The 19,478-nt window shown below is 45.7% G+C and overlaps 1 long non-coding RNA gene across 1 annotated transcript; it reads right to left on the reverse strand.

Annotated features, from left to right (window-relative positions):
- Positions 1–2,382: 2,382 nt before the first annotated feature.
- LOC118099812 lies at positions 2,383–17,949 on the reverse strand. Its single transcript, XR_004694375.2, has 2 exons — positions 17,856–17,949; positions 2,383–3,182 (listed from the first exon to the last, which is right to left on the reverse strand). It is a non-coding gene; the product is annotated as an uncharacterized LOC118099812 (long non-coding RNA).
- Between the last annotated feature and the right edge of the window lie 1,529 nt (positions 17,950–19,478).

The following is a 19,478-nucleotide window of genomic DNA, read 5'->3' on the forward strand; positions in this document are numbered from 1 at the left end:
AAAACTCCGACGCTTTAAACCATCAAAGTGAAAGATGACGACGCCGGCTCTGCGTTCCAGCAAATCACCGGAGGTCGTCCGCTGAGTGACAGTCACGTGCAGTTGGACATTTCTACACGTCTTCAATATGAACACGTGGGACATTTACGCGTCATCAATGAAAAACCTCACTTTCTTGTCCCTGGTCCACATGATGCATTATAATTATCTCACCTCGATCATCTCCGCACTTTCATTTTAGTTTTGTTGTCACGTGCAGATGTTGTAGAAATACCCAAATGAAAAATATGTTTTCAGATCCGTAAAACTTTGTGTCTGATTCTGAGAAAAACTCCTATTTCAAGCAGCGGCGGATTCAAAACTGCGAATGTGTCCAACAGTTTGTCTCGACTGCGTGATCGTGACTAAACGTCTTCGTCTCTTTGCACGTCCATAATACAACGCAGCCCTTTTCAAACTGTCCTTACCTCGTGTTTTTCCTCTGTCGTTACAATGACACAACAATGAGCATTCAGGAGCTCGGTGCCAAACAGGCGGAGATAAAACACCGACCGTGAAGCCGTCTCTGCCGATCGGAAACCCAAAACCTCTTCTTACCTGCAACTCAGAAGGAAACAGAATCTATCAACGTCTTCACTCCGGAGGGAGTTCAGCAAAATGTCAGTTTTAATGTAAAGGCAAAGGGATGTCAGCGTGTGGACGAGGCTTCACAGATGTTGCCGTTAGAGGCAGAACTCGTCTCCTGTGGCCGCCGGAGGAGGCAGCGGCACCACGACAGGAACAATGAGGCACCGGAGACACTCAGAGAAATAGATGTCAGAGAGAGAGAGCAAATACAATGAGATAGATGATTCAATGAGGGAATAAAAGAACCAAGATTGTTTTACAGAACGAGTGAACAAATGAAAAATAAACAAAAAACTATACATCAAGAAACCGGGGAGGGGAGGGGGATTAGAAGAGGAGGAGCTTTAAGAGGCTGAAAGAGGAGGAGAGACGTGGAGGTGTTCAAGGATGGAAACCGAGCGGGAGGAAAGTAATTAAAGAAAATGAACAGGAAGAAATAAAGAGGGAATATGGAAAAGGAATAATGAGACAGAGGAGGATTCAAAGGTGGAGGAGACGTAAAGGAGGAGGAGTGGAGAGTGAAAACTGGAAGGAGAAGCAGACGGACGGTAAAATCCAGGAGGTTTGAAAATCTGAGTCAATAGAAAGTAAACGGAACGAGAGAACGTTAGTGTCTCCATCCTCCCTCCGTGTGATTCTCTCTTTAACCCACACACGCAGTAAACATGGCTCCACAAGTGTGTGTGTGTGTGTGTGTGTGTGTCTTTCTTTTGTCTCATCCAACATTTAAATCTCATAAGGAATTTACCCACGTGCCCCGGCGGGTCAAGAGGAGAGGAGCGGAGCGAGGGGGGCCCGGCTAAAGAGGTTTAGTCAAGCTGTCGGCGTTCAAACGCAGCGGAACGCAGCTCGAAAACACCTCCAACCACGTTAGAGTTAAATAAGAGTGAATGAACGTCGTAGAGGTTTGGATTTTCAGTCAATAATGAATCGATACTCGGTGAAGGACGGAGGAATGAGGAGTGTAGAGGACAGAGACAGCTGAGAGGCCCCGTCCCCGTCCCCGTCCTGACGGTTGAGTGTGAGAGTGAATCTTAAAATGTCCCGACTGGTGTTTTAATGCGCAGTTCACGCTACATGATTTTTAGCTTGGCAACAAATTCTGGAATTCACCGTTGGAACGCCCCGGATCGGAGCCAAGCCGGCGTTGGATTGGCCGGCGCTATGTGTGAAGTCTTCAAGGCCGAGAGCTTCAAGCTGCTTCCCCCACACGTCGCCTCCTCGGGCTAGATTTCTATCTGGATGAACATCTAGACAAATTGGTGACAACTTCAGACAAGGCAACTTTTAAAAAACACGGCAGAGGGTGTGGAAAGCAGTGCAGTTTTTTTTTTAAATAAACAAATGACAGTTCTGGACGTGGATTTGTTTCCTTAATTCAGTTCTGTGCTTCATTTTACGTAGTTTGGAGAACAGGAAGTCGTGACGCGTGACCTGCACAGCGACACAGTGAAAGTCCTATAGTCTACAAGAGGTTTGTTGTTGTGTGACAGGTTCCTGTTTCCTGCAGGTTTCAAAAAGTAAAATTTAAAACCCTCTCTCCTCGTTGAACTTCCTCTTACCCATTTTAAATACAAGTCATGTTGTGGTTTGACGAGAGGAGGCGACACACTAACCCACTCACATCCTCGGTGGTTGTGCTCAGGCTGCACAGTTTGCATCAAAGCTCATTGGTTTCTTGCTGGTGTCGTTTTTGTAGTTTGGTCTCACGGTCGAGGAAAAGAGGAGAAACAACATTTTAAGACTGTGAGACTGAGAAAAGTTGTTTTCTTGTTGTTTTGACCAACACTCTGAAATCACTACAGAAAACACAGACAAGCAGAAAAGTCTCACACCAGAGGAGCTGGAATCAGGGAGTCTTTGTCATGTTCTGCTTAAAAATGACTGTAACAGTTATTTGATCATCAAAATAGTCGCAGATAAATCAATTAATCTCCTAATTGACTCTTGCAAACACGCGTCCTGCAGCCGCTTCACTGTAAAAGTCTGAGCAGCCGTTGGGTTTGTGGGTTTAAACAAATTCGAGTTGTCTCCTCCTCTAGTTGCTCAGCAGCGTTTTCACCCCAGGAGCCAGTTTTTGTGGATTAGATGAGAATGCATTTAGTTTCCACAGCGAAGAAGAGGAGGAGGAGGAGGAGGAGGAGGAGGAGGAGGAGGACACCTGAGCAGCTGCAGGAAACATCAGCTCTTTGTTCTGTAGGGAAATTATAAAAACTCCCAAATAATGAGGCAGCTGCAGCGGAGCGTCCGTCACTTAACGATCAAACCGTGTGAAGACCTGAAGTGACGTGAAGGGGATACTTTGGTGTTCGGAGACATTTCCACCAGTTCTCTGTTCTCGTGCATCTCTGACGACAAAAAACGTCCGGGAGTCACTTCCCCCGAAGTTTGGTGTCGGATCTCAAACTTCTGGAGTCCTTCACGTCATCTTTTTAAGATTTGGGGATTTCAGGTATAAATTGTTGAGTAGTTTTTGGAACAAGCGGCGGATGAAGAGGTATGGAAGCTGCTGTGGAGGTCGGACGCTTCACATCTGTCCTCTCGGCTCCACTCTGCTGTGAATAAAGAAAAAAAAAACACACATTTATTCGATGCTTAGCCGAGAACCTCGAACCTCGCCTCCGGCTTTAATCACTGGCATTAAAAGCTTTAAAAAAAAATCCACCCCACCTCCTCCACTGCTGTGTTTGGACAAGGGGGGGGAGGGGGTGTGTGTCGGAGCTGAAAAGCCCCCTCGGTGTGTGAGGTGGCCGAGGTCCTGCCTGCACAAATTGGATTTTCTGCTTTCCAGTAGCTCAGCTGTTCGCTAAGCATGATGTCACTCCAAATCTGTCTCTCTCTCTCGCCCTTTTCCTCACCCCTCTCCCCCCACCACCCCCCCTCTCCCTCTCTCTCTGGACTTTCAATTCAAATGAAATGTAGGTCAAGTGGGGACCAGATGAGATTGTTGGGCACAGTAACGCAGCCTGATGCTTCTGCTGCGCAAAATCAAAACAAATAGGGTGTTTGAAGCACGTGTGTGTGTGTTTGTCTAAGTGTGTGTGTGTGTGTGTGTGTTTGTCTGAGTGTGTGTGTGTGTGTGTGTGTGTGTGTGTGTGTGTGTGTGTGTGTGTGTGTGTGTGTGTGTGTGTGTGTGTGTGTGTGTGTGTGTGTGTGTGTGTGTGTGTGTGTGTGTGTGTGTGTGTGTGTGTGTGTGTCAGGCTTGTGAGCTGTAGCTGTGCATCTTTACTCGGTTGCGTGTGTGTCTGCACAGTGAGTCACTGAATCTCATTAGATAGCTGCTGTGTGTGTGTTTGTGTGTGAACTTTTCAGTGTGAACAAAATCGAGCGATTTTAAATAAAACGAACCAAAAAAAAAAAAAAAGTTGTAAATCAAGACCAGGGTCAATTTAATGTGGTCGATATTAAAGCTCCAGCGCTGCTCACCATTTGTTTCCATGCTGTTGTGAGCTGAATGTTGTGCGATGCCGTTAAACTGCAGTTTGACACAGTGCAGGGTTTTGTCAGAAATCTGGGAATCCCACTTCTGTGCACAGGAAAACGTGAAGTGATCCCAGTTTGTGGAAGAGCTTGTGCTGCTGTCGGACCTGTGGCGATTTGTCTTTCACTTCCCGTCACCAGGGGCTTGTTCTGAGCTGTTTTCACCACTGAGACGTTCACTGTAAACTGCAGGAAGCTACTTTCAAACTTATGGGAAAAAGCCTGAAATCAGTCCAAATGTGTCAACCCCCCCCTTTTTTTAAGAAAAGAAGCCGGGACTGTTTCATGTTTTCTTGCTTTCGGGTTCCAGATCTTTGATGAGACACTGGGATGTTTTCCAAATTCTGCAGGAGCGAGTCGGTCTCTTCTTCATTAACTCCACTGACGGTGTTTGTGTCGCCGTCTGTGCTCAGCTCAGCTCCTGCCTGTGAGACGTCAACATGCAAAATGAGGATTTCAAGCTCCGTCTTTAGAGAAGCAGACGTGTGACCAGAACATCGCCGATTTAAACTGCGAGTTGGGAAGATTTAAAACCGTTTCAAACCTTTGACGTCAGATGTTGGGAAACATTCTTTCCTATGTTCTGACGTCGATAAACAGATGAATAATAATAATAATCATGTCAGCCCTAAAGAAAGAGCTTGTCCTCCTGTCTCTGGCTCCACAGAATCAAACCTGTGACATCTAGAGGACGATCTCTGACCTGCAGCGTAGTCACACCACCAATCAAACCAGTGACTCCAAACCACATTATCTCAGAGGAGGGTCTGGACCTGACACTAGTTTAGAGAGAAACAGTTCAATACAGGTGATGTTCATTTCGTACATTATGATTCATTTAGACCAGAAAGCACCGTATGCATGGGGGGGGGGATGCCACAGTGTGATTGACACTCCTCCAAATATGGTCCCTTCTGGTTCCCTTAAAACCAGGATGGGGCCGGAATCGAATCCTTAGAAACGGAGGCTCACAAACCAGTGGATCTACTTTGTTGGTGAGAAGAAGAACCACTGTGATGAACTCTGTTGTTCTAGCTCCTCACGGCTGTAATGCAGATCTGATCCTGTGATGTCTGCACCACAGTGACTCTTCCTCGCTGAGATCCCGCTGCTGATTGGCCTCATAATGATGCCGAGGTCTTAAATGCTGCAGCACAACTAACGAGATTAGACGTCGTTCGCTTTCCGTCCGAGCCCGGATGCTTCTCATTTGATAGAACGCCTCGTTTGTCGCGGATGTTTTTTTTGTTGCACAGCAGAGCCATTATTCTTCACTCTCTTAAAAAATGGTCATTTCCATCATCAGACCCTCACCTTGCTCTGCAGAGAGCTCTGTAGTAATTACCAGGGGGAGACTGGGCACGGGGATAACGAGGCGGACAAAGGCGTCGGCTTCACGGCTCTTTGACGCTAACGAGGAGATTCAACGTGTGATTGTTGACTCGCGTGCCACCAAAACCAGAACTTTACCCCGGCGTTGCTTTCCGTGTGAACCCTGAGCGACGAGCTGGAACAAGCCGACTCCACAAGATGCCGCTTTGATAAACAGGGATCACCGGCCTGCGGATAAAACCCCACTGAGATCTGCCGTCTCCGGCAAGACGAGCGTTTTAGCTCCGTGTCAGAAATAATCTCCATTTGGAAAAACACACATCACATGACCATTAAAATATCACAAGACCAGAGGAGGTTTAAATGACAGAGGATTTGGTGTCAAAGCCAAAAGCTAATATTTCAGATTCCAGCTGCCAGAAGGAAAACCTGGAAACATGAATGAGCTGTGTGTGTGGTGAAGGTGGCAGCAGCTGGAGGTAACACTTCTAATCCACAGACTCCGAAGCCGTTTTCAGAGATTAAATTCCACTGCAGAGACAACTGACGTCGGCCTTCATCAACAAAAGCTCTTGAATCTCGTCGTCTTTCTACTTTGACGTCTCCCTCCTGAGATATTTGTGCTCTTTCTGTTTTGTTCTTCGGAGAATCTCCTGCCGTCGTCTCGCGTGACGTCGTTCGGACATTATCAGGCAGGAGAAACTGACTCGGCCATTTGTGTTCTCACATGCAGCCCCCGCGGAGAGTGTCAGGAGATTATCTGGAGTTCAGTGCACGTCTGAAAAGCAGCTTAAGTCAAAAAATCTAAGTGAGAGCTCTGCAGACGCTGAGCTGACACGTCTTTTCTTGTCAAACGTCCACTGTAACACCGATGTTTGTTACCGGGTGGGAAAGTTTCCGCACCCTGCACGTCTTTGTCTCTCTGCGCGGACGCCGAATCCATTTCTTTTTTTTTCGTAGACTGTTTTCTGCAAACGGATCCATCTTGACCCGGCAGCTGTGCCGAAAAACCTTGTTTTTGTGGTGTTTCATCGGCATCCCTAGGGGGGGACAATGCCGACCAAAAAGAGATATAAAGAGAGAGAACTTCAAGGTCACAGAGATTGCCTTGTGACATCCTCTTCAATTTGAAAGGCTTCAGTTTCCCGTGAATTACAAATTTCTCCCCTTTAGAAATGGAAGTCTTGAGTGCTTGTCGGAGGCCATTGTGTGTCGAAGCGAGACAGGCTCTAAAAGGCAAGGTCTCCGTCTCAGTAACAGTTTAAAAACCTTTTCTCTTTCTTCGGCATTCTTCTCTCCCCCTCGTGGTGCGAGTGCATATTTTAGATGGGTTTTTTCTTTCCACATGTGAATAATTTGTTCTTTTCTGCCTGAAAAGAATTTAAAGGTCGCGAGGTCGACGAGCAAGAAAAAACGTTACCCTTCTCTCCAGGCGTCACGGAAACCGTCTGCAATTCACTTCATATCTCGTCTTATTGTTGACTCTCCGTGACATCAATTTTCTGTGTTATGCCTCTTTTCTTTATTTTCACTCTCTCATTTTCTAACCTTGTAGTAATGAAAGACCTTTAGAATTAGAGAGCAACATGTATTGGCCATAGAAATCAGAGAGTCTTTCTCATGGGTGACGGGGGAAGGACGCACGTTTTAAGAGTTAGTGACGTCGGGTCAAGGGTCAGACAGCACTTCAAGCACAAATACAACTTAAATAACTTTATTTAAAGCGAGTGGAGCAGAGGATCAAGCAGCTACTCACAGTTATTTAATGTTTTGACTGCGAGTCGGAGGCGCTTCACGTGTCACACTGAGACTCGGGCAGAGGTCCTAACCAGGCATTCTCCCTTTTTTTTATTCAAGTCAGTTGCAGTTGATTATTAATTGGCGCTTTTGAATATTTTAAAAAGTCGTAAAGTGCTCGACACAGCGAAGGACTTGTAAAACCTTCGGCTGCTGCAGAGCGCCGCCGTTAAATAATTAATAATTAATAAGAGACGCGGTGGTTTGTCGTATATCGGCTGCGACTTAAATCAAACTCGCGTGTTGTTGGTTTGTGTGTCTCTGCGAGTGTTTCTGATGTTCCAACAAACGCCACCGAGTGAGACATCCCGGTGTTTTGCTTCATGTGCCTGTCGGAGATGGAATTCCTCAAACCTTCATCAATAAATTCAGCGAACAGAAGGAATGTTATCGAACCAAGTCGACATCTATAACCTTGATTTGTTTCCGCCTCAGTAAAAAAAAAAAAGCCCCAGATGACGGAACAAGCAACGTCTTGTTTTCAAAGGGTTTTATCGCGTTTTTGTGATTTTAAACGGAACAATAACTGATGATCGAAATGCAGCTATGTGCCTGATCTACCTGATCTACACCAGTCACGCGCATCTCAAATATAGAACTTGAGGGAAGATTCTCTTACTTTACGATCTTACCTCAAACAGTGGCATCAGTTCTTCAGTTGTACGTTAACTGTTGTGACTCACAGCAGGTGCGAGCGTGTAAAAATAGAGGAAGATGGATCGGCTGCATGTGTGAGCAACTGAAATATGATCCATGAGCCGGTTTCTCTGCGTCTGTCGGCAGGTGAAGCAGGAAGTGAAATTGCAGACGCTGCCGGGTTTGTTCCCGGGGCCCTCGGAGGCAGATGGTTCAGAGCTGCTGGTCCAGATGGAGCCGATAAACCTTGACTAACTTTAAAAAGGCAAATCGATCTTATAACTTGTTTTGTTTGTAAAGATCATGATCAGATTTTGGTTTCCTTTCAGTTTTTAATCATGTTTTTTAGGTCGGAGGCTTGTCCTTCTTTCCCTCCGCACTAATGCACGTCCGTCCCATTAACGTGAACACGATATCTCCACAACGCCTCGAGTGAAAACATTCACTTGGACTCAAAGATGAACTGATTAGATTTTGGTGGTCGAGGGTCAAAGGCTCATGGTCACGTGACCTGGCGCAGTTTTCCAATTATAAACTCGGCCATAAACTTAGGTTCAGTTCAGGGGGTTGTTTGTTTTCTCAGCTCCTGCAGCACAACGACACAAACGAGTCAGAGGTGAAACTTCCAGCCGACACGTTCACTGACTTCCAGCTTGTTTCTCTAAAGTGTTTCATTCACCACAGGAAAGTAACTGGCAGAAAAAAATAAAAGAATCCACCAGTTACCGATCCCATTCTCTAACCCCCCCCCCAACACACTCCTTCATTTGCACAAACTCCCCCATCTCTGCTTTAATTGTTTTTAATTTGTTTCTCGTTAGCGCTTTTATATTTCTGCGCCGCCTTCCCTCCTCGCTTTCTTCTCCTTCTGAGACAGAACATGAAAAGGAAAGGATGGATGCTGAAGGATGGGGGGGGAGGTGGGGGGGAATAAATAACTAAATAAATGAAGTGAGATCTGCACAGGACGACCAGGATCCACAGCAGAGGGCCTGTGCAGAAAGGTAATACTTTGAAAAATGTCCAGGTGTCGTCGGCAGCAGCGGAGATCAGAGGGGGAAGGAAACGCCATCATCGTCCTCCTTCCTGCTCTCCACCACATAATGAAATAATTAGATAATTAGACGAGTAATTGGGCTGATTCTTTCTTTTCTTTCCTCCTGCTGCGACGTCTGCTCTGCTGCAGAAAGGAGCAACAGAAAAAGGGGAAGCAGCGCCACTCCCACGCCTGTCCCGGGCATTATGTTCTTTGCATTATGGGAAACCCAAATTTGCCTTGGCCATTCGTTTGCATTTTTAAAGATAAGCCTCGCACGTGTATATATATATATACACACACAACGGCCCTGTGTGCATTGGCTGCATGTACAGTAGGAACAGAGAGCGATTCTTTGCACACACGCAGTCATCCGTTGTGCCATTGCTTGATGTTCGGGGGTGATTACTCAACCAATCAGAGAGCCCGACCTAGTTTCTTCTCCGGCTCCTTCTCCTCCCCGAGCCATGACCACGTTCAAATGTTGAAAGTGTGACCGGCTCCACGCCGTCCAGGCACAATGTCAAACCTCCACGGTTCGAAGTGAGGCATAATGCTGTGTGTTCATGGGTTGAGTCACCTTCCTAGGAGACGACACCCAATTTTGCTTTTACAGTGTTTCTGCTGCGTTAACCAGCGTTGTGTGTGTGTGTTGTGTGTGGGTGTGTGTGTGTGTGTGTGTGTGTGTGTGTGTGCGATGGTAGTGTGTTAGTCACAGAAATAGCTGCCAGCGCACATCAGCCTCCTTTGAGCTCATCACCGGATACTTCAGAGAGAGAGAGATGAGATGAGATTAGGGATTTGGTTTGCCGAGAAGCCGTCAGATTGAATCGACACACCATGTTTAGGCTGTGTGTTTTCATCTGTGTGTGTGTGTGTTTTCATCTGTGTGTGTGTGTGTTTTCCCCGTGTGTGTGTTTCTCGCAGTATGTTTGACTCTGTGTCTCACCACGCCTTTGGCCAATCATGCAAATATTTGCTTTATTCATTTCCCTCCTCATTCCCCAGGACACGCACACATACACAACACACACTGCACACATGATACCAGAGGTGGTTGTGACTCTTAGTAAACAAGCTTTTATATTTGTATTTGTTCTCTCGCACACAAAAAAAGGCTCAACACTTCCACTGAAGTTTGTTTTTCCTGCGGAGTAGAAGAAGGATTTAGTTGATCTTTCCCGGGCTCTGATGTTTGTGAATCACTGCTCGCTCGCCGCTCGCTCGTCTCTTTGTATCGCAGCGCTCCAACGCCTCACTTGTTAAAAGGATCCCTCACTTTCCAGGAATTTGAACTTGGTTTTCGCGGAAAACACGAGTGGTACAAGTTTTATTGGTACAACAGCAGGTTAACTTCAGGTCTGACGTAAAGTAAATAAAGATTTACTGGGAGTCAGTACTGATACTGTTGCTTCCATTGTTTTCCACAGGATTGGTTTCAACAATAGAGAAAAAGACATGTTCAATAAAAACATACTAATAGTGCAAGATGTATTTTATTCATGCCTGGAGCTAAAATCAACCTTACATATCAAAAACACCACTTTTGAACCAAATTACACTGGAAGTTAAGATTTAACCAAACTAACTAACAAACAAACACAAACTGAAAACCTGCAGCGAGGTTTAAAACTTTAGATTTAAAAGTTCCTGGATCCTTCCAAAGTTTCAAAGACAAACTAGGAAACGAACAAATTGGCGGTAAATAGGTTTATGATGTATTTGTTCTTATTGTTGAGGCCGTCTCTACATCTTAAACCACGTTGTTCATAAACTTCTTTGCTCGTACTAAAAACGTCCTTATGGCTCTATCACCTGTCATAAATACCATAATATATATCCACCTGTATTCTAATACGTAAAAAACTGCAACTTTAAACACAAACCTAGAGTTCTTCATCTATAATAAACAATATTTAAAGTATACATTTCAGTTATCTTGTGTTTGCTCATTTGTCCGTATTCAAAGCATCAAAGCTGCTGGAATTTGTGAAATAATAAACGTCTAAATCTTTGATGTGTATTTAAAGACCAGAGTTTTAAGGTGGAGCATCAAAAAGTACTCTCTACTTATATATATATATATATATATATATATATATATATATATATATATATATATATATATATATATATATATATATATATATATATACTCTCTACTTTCGACGCACTGTCCCTGTGAATCGAATCCTAAATCACAGTAAATATGGAGCATGAGTGGAATAAATAGATTCGTCTTCCAGTGAGTTTCAGTTTGAGCGTCTCTGCTGACTTGTCATGTGGCGTGTCCCCCCGTGTCATTCCAAAACCTGAGTGTCCTCCACGCGCCCCTCGCTGTCCGCCTCGTCTTATTGGCTGCGGCTAATCGAGGCGAAATTTGAGTCCAAATATCATAAAGATAACAGACATCTGCTGCGGCGTCATTCAAATGAAGTTCAGGACAACGAGTTAATCAACGACACGGCACCGAGTTAAACCATCAATCACTACTTTGGGGCATTAATGGAAGAAGCTTTTGTCTTTAGTTTGTCTTCTGTGATTCTGGTCAGATTGTGGCTGTTGCTGTGTGTGTTTGTGTGTGTCTGTGTGTGTCTGTGTGTAAGACGTGCTGCCTGGAGCTCTGTTATGAGTCTGATTATTGAACAAGACGCACATGCATGATCTCAGAGTCGTTGGCTAGCGTAATAAACTGGCTGCAGAGAGCCCGGGGCGAGCTTAACCTCAGTTCACATGTTTATTTATTAACTGTTGAGAATCGACACCTTGTTTTTAACATAGTGAGAATGTTTACTGCAGGGAACAGGTCAAAGTTCAGAGGGAACAGTGCATCAGCTGTTTGCTTCATCACCAGCGTCATCCACTGACGAGCATCCAGTCGGATTCATGCACAGTGTCTATAACCTGCATGTTCTCTATAACCTGCATGTTCTCTATAACCTGCATGTCATCTATAACCTCATGTTCTCTATAACCTGCATGTCATCTATAACCTGCATGTTCTCTATAACCTGCATGTCATCTATAACCTGCATGTTCTCTATAACCTGCATGTTCTCTATAACCTGCATGTTCTCTATAACCTGCATGTCATCTATAACCTGCATGTCATCTATAACCTGCATGTTCTCTATAACCTGCATGTCATCTATAACCTGCATGTCATCTATAACCTGCATGTCATCTTTCCTCCGTCGCTGCTCCTCGTTCGTAGTCTTTTCTACAGATTCAACTCAGTTTACTTCTATAGTCATAATCATAACGTACATTATCTCAAGGCACTTCACATATGAAGGCTGAACAATCCAACGTGCGATTAGCGTGTCAGGATGATTACATGGACACATATTAGTTTTGATAAGGAGCTAAAACGCTCGTCTGGACAAAGATCACTGTAATTTAAAAAACGTAGCCTGAAAGTAAACATAGATCATGTCAGGGTGTCGGGAAGTGAGACAACCTGTGTCGGGTCGGAAGGTGTGAAGTGAACCAGCTTGTTGATCCTCGCCACCTCTCTCCTACCTCCTTGTCTCACTTCCTCTCCCCTATACGCCCAGACCCCTGTTCAGGTTAATTAGGTATTGATTTGATAAGGGCCGGGCGAGGGGCCCCGTTCTAAGGGCTTTGGTTATGCTACATTATGAATGCTCATGCACTGCTATATATAGCTTTGGTCCAACGGTCACAAGAAAGCCAAAAGCCGTGTTCCTCTTCCACTGCGTCTCCCTGCTGTCCTTCCCTCTCCGTCCTCTCTCAGATTGATTGCTCTGCTTCCTTCAGTGTCGAGTTCCTCTCCATCCATGGTGGATGCTGTGTGTGTGTGTGTGTGTGTGTGTGTGTCTGTGTGCTCTGATTTGAGCTTGAATGAATCTCTGAGCAGCTCAGTTGCTCTCGACAGCACTGGGAGGGTTTTTATTTCCTTCCCATGTCGTATATTTGCCAGATTTCCCTGTTGCCGTGTTCACGCTGATGCGGACACATCTTACGTTTCTTACGGGTCATCTTTGAGAAGTTCACGGTGCAAAGAGGAAAAACATCTGATGACTCCCGTCTCCTCCCCGAGCTCCAGCGACACTAACTCCCATCGGCCTCTGGCGACACCAGGCCGGCTCCTGACATGTGTCATATTGATGGTATCCAATGAGAAGTGTCAGTCACCCCCTCACAGTCAGAGCTTTGCCTCCGAGTGTTTCATCCTCTGATGTTTTAATGCCCAGATTAATGTTCTGCATGTTTTAAGAATCCACATCTGAAAAATATATGAATAATATTTCAGCTTTAAATGAGAATAAGCAGTTTGGAGAGAAGTCAGGTGCTTAAATACTTTGTCAGGTGTGTGTGTGTGTGTGTGTGTGTGTGTGTGTGTGTGTGTGTGTGTGTGTGTGTGTGTGTGTGTGTGTGTGTGTGTGTGTGTGTGTGTGTGTGTGTGTGTGTGTGTGTGTGTGTGTGTGTGTTTACATAATCTACCTCTGCTTTATTATTTAAATCATATTCTAAATCTGCAGCACTTCCTCATTCATATATTCACCACATATTTTAAGGCTGCATTATAGTTTGTTGTTCGTGGTACAGATGTGGATTAGCTCGATGTCTTGTGATTCCCGTCATGCATGTAATAGTGTGTGTTTGTGTGTGTGTGTGTGTGAGAGTGAGTGTGAGTCTCTTAAGTTTGTGTCACGCTGCTCTCGGCTGTGCTGCTGGACTCTGTGAAGTGAAACGAAGTGACACAATGGAGGTTTCAGAGATTGGGGACAGCTCTGTGTGTGTTTGTGTGTGTGTGTGTGTGCTGCATAGTCACGTGCATTTTTGCATAACACACTGAGAGAATCCCAGATGCCATAATGTGTGTGTGTGTGTGTGTGTGTGTGTGTGTGTGTTAGTGGGCTCTCTCTCTCTCTCCCTCTCTCTCTCTACCATGTCATGTGTGAACGCTTTTGGGCCCAGAGTTGCGTTCACTAACTGACCTACATTTCCGGAGCTTTTTTTGTGCCCGTGGCTCGGCTGAGACTTTTCGTCGTGGTTATCTCATCCAGCCAATCACGTCCCCTAATCTCGTTTGTCCAGTCGCATCCTCGACCTCAGCCGTCCAATCACAACTTCAGCCCCTCGCGGGACAGACGTCCTCCGCCGGCCACTGCCTGACTGACTGACCCTCTTAAATATGAAAACACTCCATCATGTGGTCCAAGTAGCAGTGGGAGGAGGGGGGGGGGCTGTGTAACTTTGACTTCCAGTGCTGATTTCTCACGCTGCAACCCCTAATTATTCCCCCCCCCCCGACTTGAAAGCACAGCTCTATTTCTGTGCACATCGGCAGCTGGATAGGAGGAAAAGATTGAAGCTTTTGAAAATTCTTTGAAGCTTCGGTTTTTTTGTTATCAAAGCTGCCTTTGTAGGCCGCATGAATTTTGCATGTGCAGGTTTAAGGGAACTTTGTGATGTGCGTGTGTGTGTGTGTGTGTGTATGTGTGTGTGTGTGTGTATGGGGGTTTTCAACATACACAATGCTGCACTAATTTGAGAAGCGAGGACAACTGAAGAAAAAGGGAGATTATCAGCTGCCTGTCAGAATCGATGATAGATTTAATCTAAACTGAATAAAATCCTTCTTTTTTTTTTTTTGGCTTTTTGAATTTAAGGTTTAAACCATGATATGAAAAAATGAACCTTTTTAAAAGCTCAGTGTGTGTGTGTGTGTGTTTTGCAAATTCATGTTGTATATTTGAAGGGTTTGTAATCCACTGGTGGTTTGTGCCATCGGGCATGAAACCCAAAATAAACACAGGAGGATGTTGTGTGTGTGTGTGTGTGTGTGTGTGTGTGTGTGCGCGTGCGTGTGCGTGTGCGTTTGTTGTGGTGTGATGTGATGTGATACCGTCGCACAACGATATAGGTCGGATGACACAACTTCATTTGTTTCTGGCATCTGGCCAAAACAAGACTGAAGGATTGGTAATGAGGAATTACACACACACACACACACACACACACACACACACACAACATCCTCCTGTGTTTATTTTGGGTTTAAAAACGTGCATGCTCGTGCACGTCGGTGCAGCAGCAGCGGAGGTGACGCTGTCAGGAGGTCACATGTAATGACTTTTTAACAGAGAAATACATTTCCACACAGGCTCTGGTTTATTAGTCTGGTTTATTCCTGCGATGGAAAGTATTTGACACGAGACATTGACCCTCTGCTGAGACAAGTGGCTTCACCTGAAGTGTGTGTGTGTGTGTGTGTGTGTGTGTGTGTGTGTGTGTGTGTGTGTGTGTGTGTGTGTGTGTGTGTGTGTGTGTGTGTGTGTGTGTGTGTGTGTGTGTGTGTGTGTGTGTGTGTGTGTGTGTGTGTGTGTGCGCGCTTAACCTTTCTATTCCTGCTAAAAACACTCACTCTCTCTCTCTCTCTCTCTCTCTCTCATTCACACATGTACACTTTGTCTTTGTCTCTGTTTCTATCTGTCTGCCTCCATTTCCATTTAATGGAGTATGAGGTGGGGGTGTAGCGGTGGCAGTGGCGGCGGCGGCGGGGGCCTCAGGTTGAAAATTGCGATATGTATTTATGTTTCTCTGTATATGGTTGCTAAGCAACAGCCGAACGAGGGTATTTACAGTTAATAAAAACTGAGTGACATTAGCTTGGTGTATCAGAGGTAAAGCGTTCGGTGCTTTAAGATCCGGGAAGAAAGACAAGGCCGTGTGTGTGTCTGTGTGTGTGTGAGAGAGAGTGTCCTTTGTGAATAGTGACTAATAAATGGTTCCACATACTGTCTGTATAGATGTGTCTGTGTGTGTGTGTGTGTGTGTGTGTGTGTGTGTGTGTGTGTGCATTATAATTGCTCACTCAGCCTTGTCTTTGTAGATTTTTCTGTGTGTTTCTGTTTGTTTGTTCTGAGCCCAAAAGCCTTTGCATTAGCTCCGGCCTTGTCTATTATCTCTCTGTGTGTGTGTGTGTGTGTGTGTGTGTGTGTGTGTGTGTGTGTGTGTGTGTGTGTGTGTGTGTGTGTGTGTAAGAGTGAGAGAGAGAGAGAGAGAGAGTGTGTGTGATTTTTGTGCTCACACATCATTGTCTGTGTGTGTTTGGGAACGAGCTTCCAGGCCATTGTCTGAACCAAAGTTTATTTTCATTATCGTCAGCTTTCATGAAATATTAAAACGTGTTTATTTGCGTGTTGAATTCACCGGTGATTTGCGGTGACAAACGGCTTTGTGCTGCGATCTTTGTTGTGTGTTGCCGCTGGGTGAGAACAGTGGAGGCTGTGCATCAGCAAAATATGTCCTACGGGGGGAGAAACAATCATTGTCATTTATGTTCCTTACCCTTCAAAAGATAAAACAATGGTTCAAACAACCTTTAAAATTCTGTCTAAATATTTCATTTTGAAAACAACACGTCATGTGTGACGGTTTCTCTTCTTTTATGGTATGTTCCTTATTGTCACGTATGTTGTTTTGATGTTAGACACGTCACCGTGCGTTAATATCACGTCTCTTCTCTGTTTCTCAGGCTTTGAAAGCATCTTGGACGGCTTGTTTGGGCCGGGACTAGTCAAAGATATCACCCTGTTCCAAGGTAAACAAGCTCACACACACACACACACACACACACACACACACACACACACACACACACACACACACACACACAAGCTTAACACACTTATATTTATTATTTGTATTGTTAGGATATGACTTGTTTTTCTATTTGATTTATTTCTGGCTCCATTTGTTATTTTTTCAGACCACTGACAGGATCTGCCCCTGGTGGTAATAACTGGTCTCTGTGAAGATACACTAAATGAAAGAAACAAATCAGAAACGATAATGTTAGTATATTAATAATTATAATTAATATAAGTGTCGTTACGTGTCTTCCCCTGACTTTGTTAGTGGTCGTGTCAGACTAACCGCTCGGCGTGTTTTAAGTATCGTCCAGAAAACTGGGCGACTTGAACATTCACAAAAAAACATAATAACACACCAGTGGAAAGAAACACTGATAAAACAAAACCTCAGCTCTAAATCTAGATTATTATCATCTAGATTATGATCTGTCCATCTGTTAACGGTATTTTATCGCCCTGCCCACAGAATGAACACATCTAAACAGAAATATTTCATTCAGGACAAACTCTTTAGCGTCGTCACTAAATGGAGAATGAGCAGAAACGTCTGGACCAGCTTGAAGTAGATGTGAAGAATGAAAAGGACCAAATGCACCGGCTGCAGCCGCAGCAGCATTCATGGTCAGACCATGACCCACAAGACCAGACAGACTGGTTTCTGTGGGTCGTGGTCAGACCATGACCCACAGAAACCAGTCTGTCTGGTCTCGTATTGTCTTTATCAACAAAGGTGGCGGGCGACATCAGCTGATGCAACAGACAACGACAACATACCAGCGATGCTTCTTAAAATTCACTTTCCACCTCAATCTGCACGGACGAACCATAAAACGCTGACTGGGATTCACGAGGCTGGTCATGTGACTCGTGTCTCTCACAGAGGGTTTCCCAGCTCCGAGGGACACATCCAATATAGATGCCATGAGCGCAAAGCCAGGGACGACCAGTCTCACCTAAACACCCACAACTCTCTCTCTCTCTCTCTCTCTCTCTCTCTCTCTCTCTCTCTCTCTCTCTCTCTCTCTCTCTCTCTCTCTCTCCTCCATCTCAGGGAAAGGAGGTCAACATGGCGTCCGGGAGTCATGTGACCCCCTCCCCCACCAACTTAAGGCATTTTTAGAATATTTCCAATATTTCCACCCGTGCATCACACTTCCACGCCGTCTCAGAGCGGAGCAGCCGTACATGCTACGTGCACACAGACACACACACACACACCAGATCTCATATACGTGCAGCAGCATTAAGGTTGAAAGATTTTGTGGCGTTGACATATTCACACATTTAAATAAAAATAAAAGAACGTGGAACATGCTCCGTACATTTTCTCCCTCAAATGGCGCCGATCCCTCTCCACATCAGTGAGTAATGATTTCCAATATTTCCCAGAAGTCCGGAGGCGCACCACTCAAGAGAAGGGGCTTGTTCCCGCTGCTGCAGTAAAGTGTGAATGTAGCCACGTGACCGTGTTGTGTGTCTGTAGATATCAGGTCACTGCTGTGACACACCAGTCAGGCCTCAGTCACAAGACTGGGATGTACATTACAAAACAAAACCAGTCAGAAATGTTTGATTTTTAATTCTTTACACTCAACTACACACACTCTCCTCCTTGTCTTACTTTATTCTTGGGGACCCGTCATTGACTTAGTAACTGCTGTTTGTTCTCGGATCACGAGACGAGAGACTTTCTGGTCCCCGTTGAAAAGACGAAACCGACTCGGATCACATCTCAAACCTTCTGGAAACTCCGTCCAACTCAAGCCAATCTAGGTGAAGGTGTTGGAGGTGCATGTGGAGAACCATCACGAACCATGTGTGTCAGTGCATCGCTCTCGGGTCCGGCTCGGATAGAGAGAACCAGAATCCCTCTCAGGTCCGGCTCGGATAGAGAGAACCAGAATCCCTCTCAGGTTCGGTTCGGTTAGAGAGAACCAGAATCCCTCTCAGGTTCGGTTCGTAGAGAACCAGAATCCCTCTCAGGTCCTGCTCGGCTAGAGAGAACCAGAATCCCTCTCAGGTCCGGCTCGGTTAGAGAGAACCAGAATCCCTCTCAGGTCCTACTCGATGAGAGAGAACCAGAATCCCTCTCAGGTCCGGCTCGGTTAGAGAGAACCAGAATCCCTCTCAGGTCCGGCTCGGATAGAGAGAACCAGAATCCCTCTCAGGTCCGACTCGGTTAGAGAGAACCAGAATCCCTCTCGGGTCCGGCTCGGATAGAGAGAACCAGAATCCCTCTCAGGTCCGGCTCGGATAGAGAGAGAACCAGAATCCCTCTCAGGCCCGGTTAGAGAGAACCAGAATCCCTCTCGGGTCCGGCTCGGTTAGAGAGAACCAGAATCCCTCTCAGGTCCGACTCGGATAGAGAGAACCAGAATCCCTCTCAGGTCCGGCTCGGTTAGAGAACCAGAATCCCTCTCAGGTCCGGCTCGGATAGAGAGAACCAGAATCCCTGTCCGGTCCTGCTAGGAGAGAACCAGAATCCCTCTCAGGTCCGGACTCGATAGAGAGAGAACCAGAATCCCTCTCAGGTCCGGCTCGGTTAGAGAGAACCAGAATCCCTCTCAGGTCCGGCTCGGCTAGAGAGAACCAGAATCCCTCTCAGGTTCGGCTCGGTTAGAGAGAACCAGAATCCCTCTCAGGTCCGGCTCGGATAGAGAGAGAACCAGAATCCCTCTCAGGTCCGGCTCGGATAGAGAGAGAACCAGAATCCCTCTCGGGTCCGGCTCGGATAGAGAGAACCAGAATCCCTCTCAGGTCCGGCTCGGATAGAGAGAGAACCAGAATCCCTCTCAGGTCCGGCTCGGATAGAGAGAGAACCAGAATCCCTCTCGGGTCCGGCTCGGATAGAGAGAGAACCAGAATCCCTCTCAGGTTCGGTTCCGGGTTCGGTACAACTGCAGGGCCGAAATTCTAGTTCTGTCTGAAAAGCTTTTATGAATATT

This window comes from Hippoglossus stenolepis, chromosome 2 (genome assembly GCF_022539355.2).
Source record: "Hippoglossus stenolepis isolate QCI-W04-F060 chromosome 2, HSTE1.2, whole genome shotgun sequence".
Taxonomy (NCBI): domain Eukaryota; kingdom Metazoa; phylum Chordata; class Actinopteri; order Pleuronectiformes; family Pleuronectidae; genus Hippoglossus; species Hippoglossus stenolepis.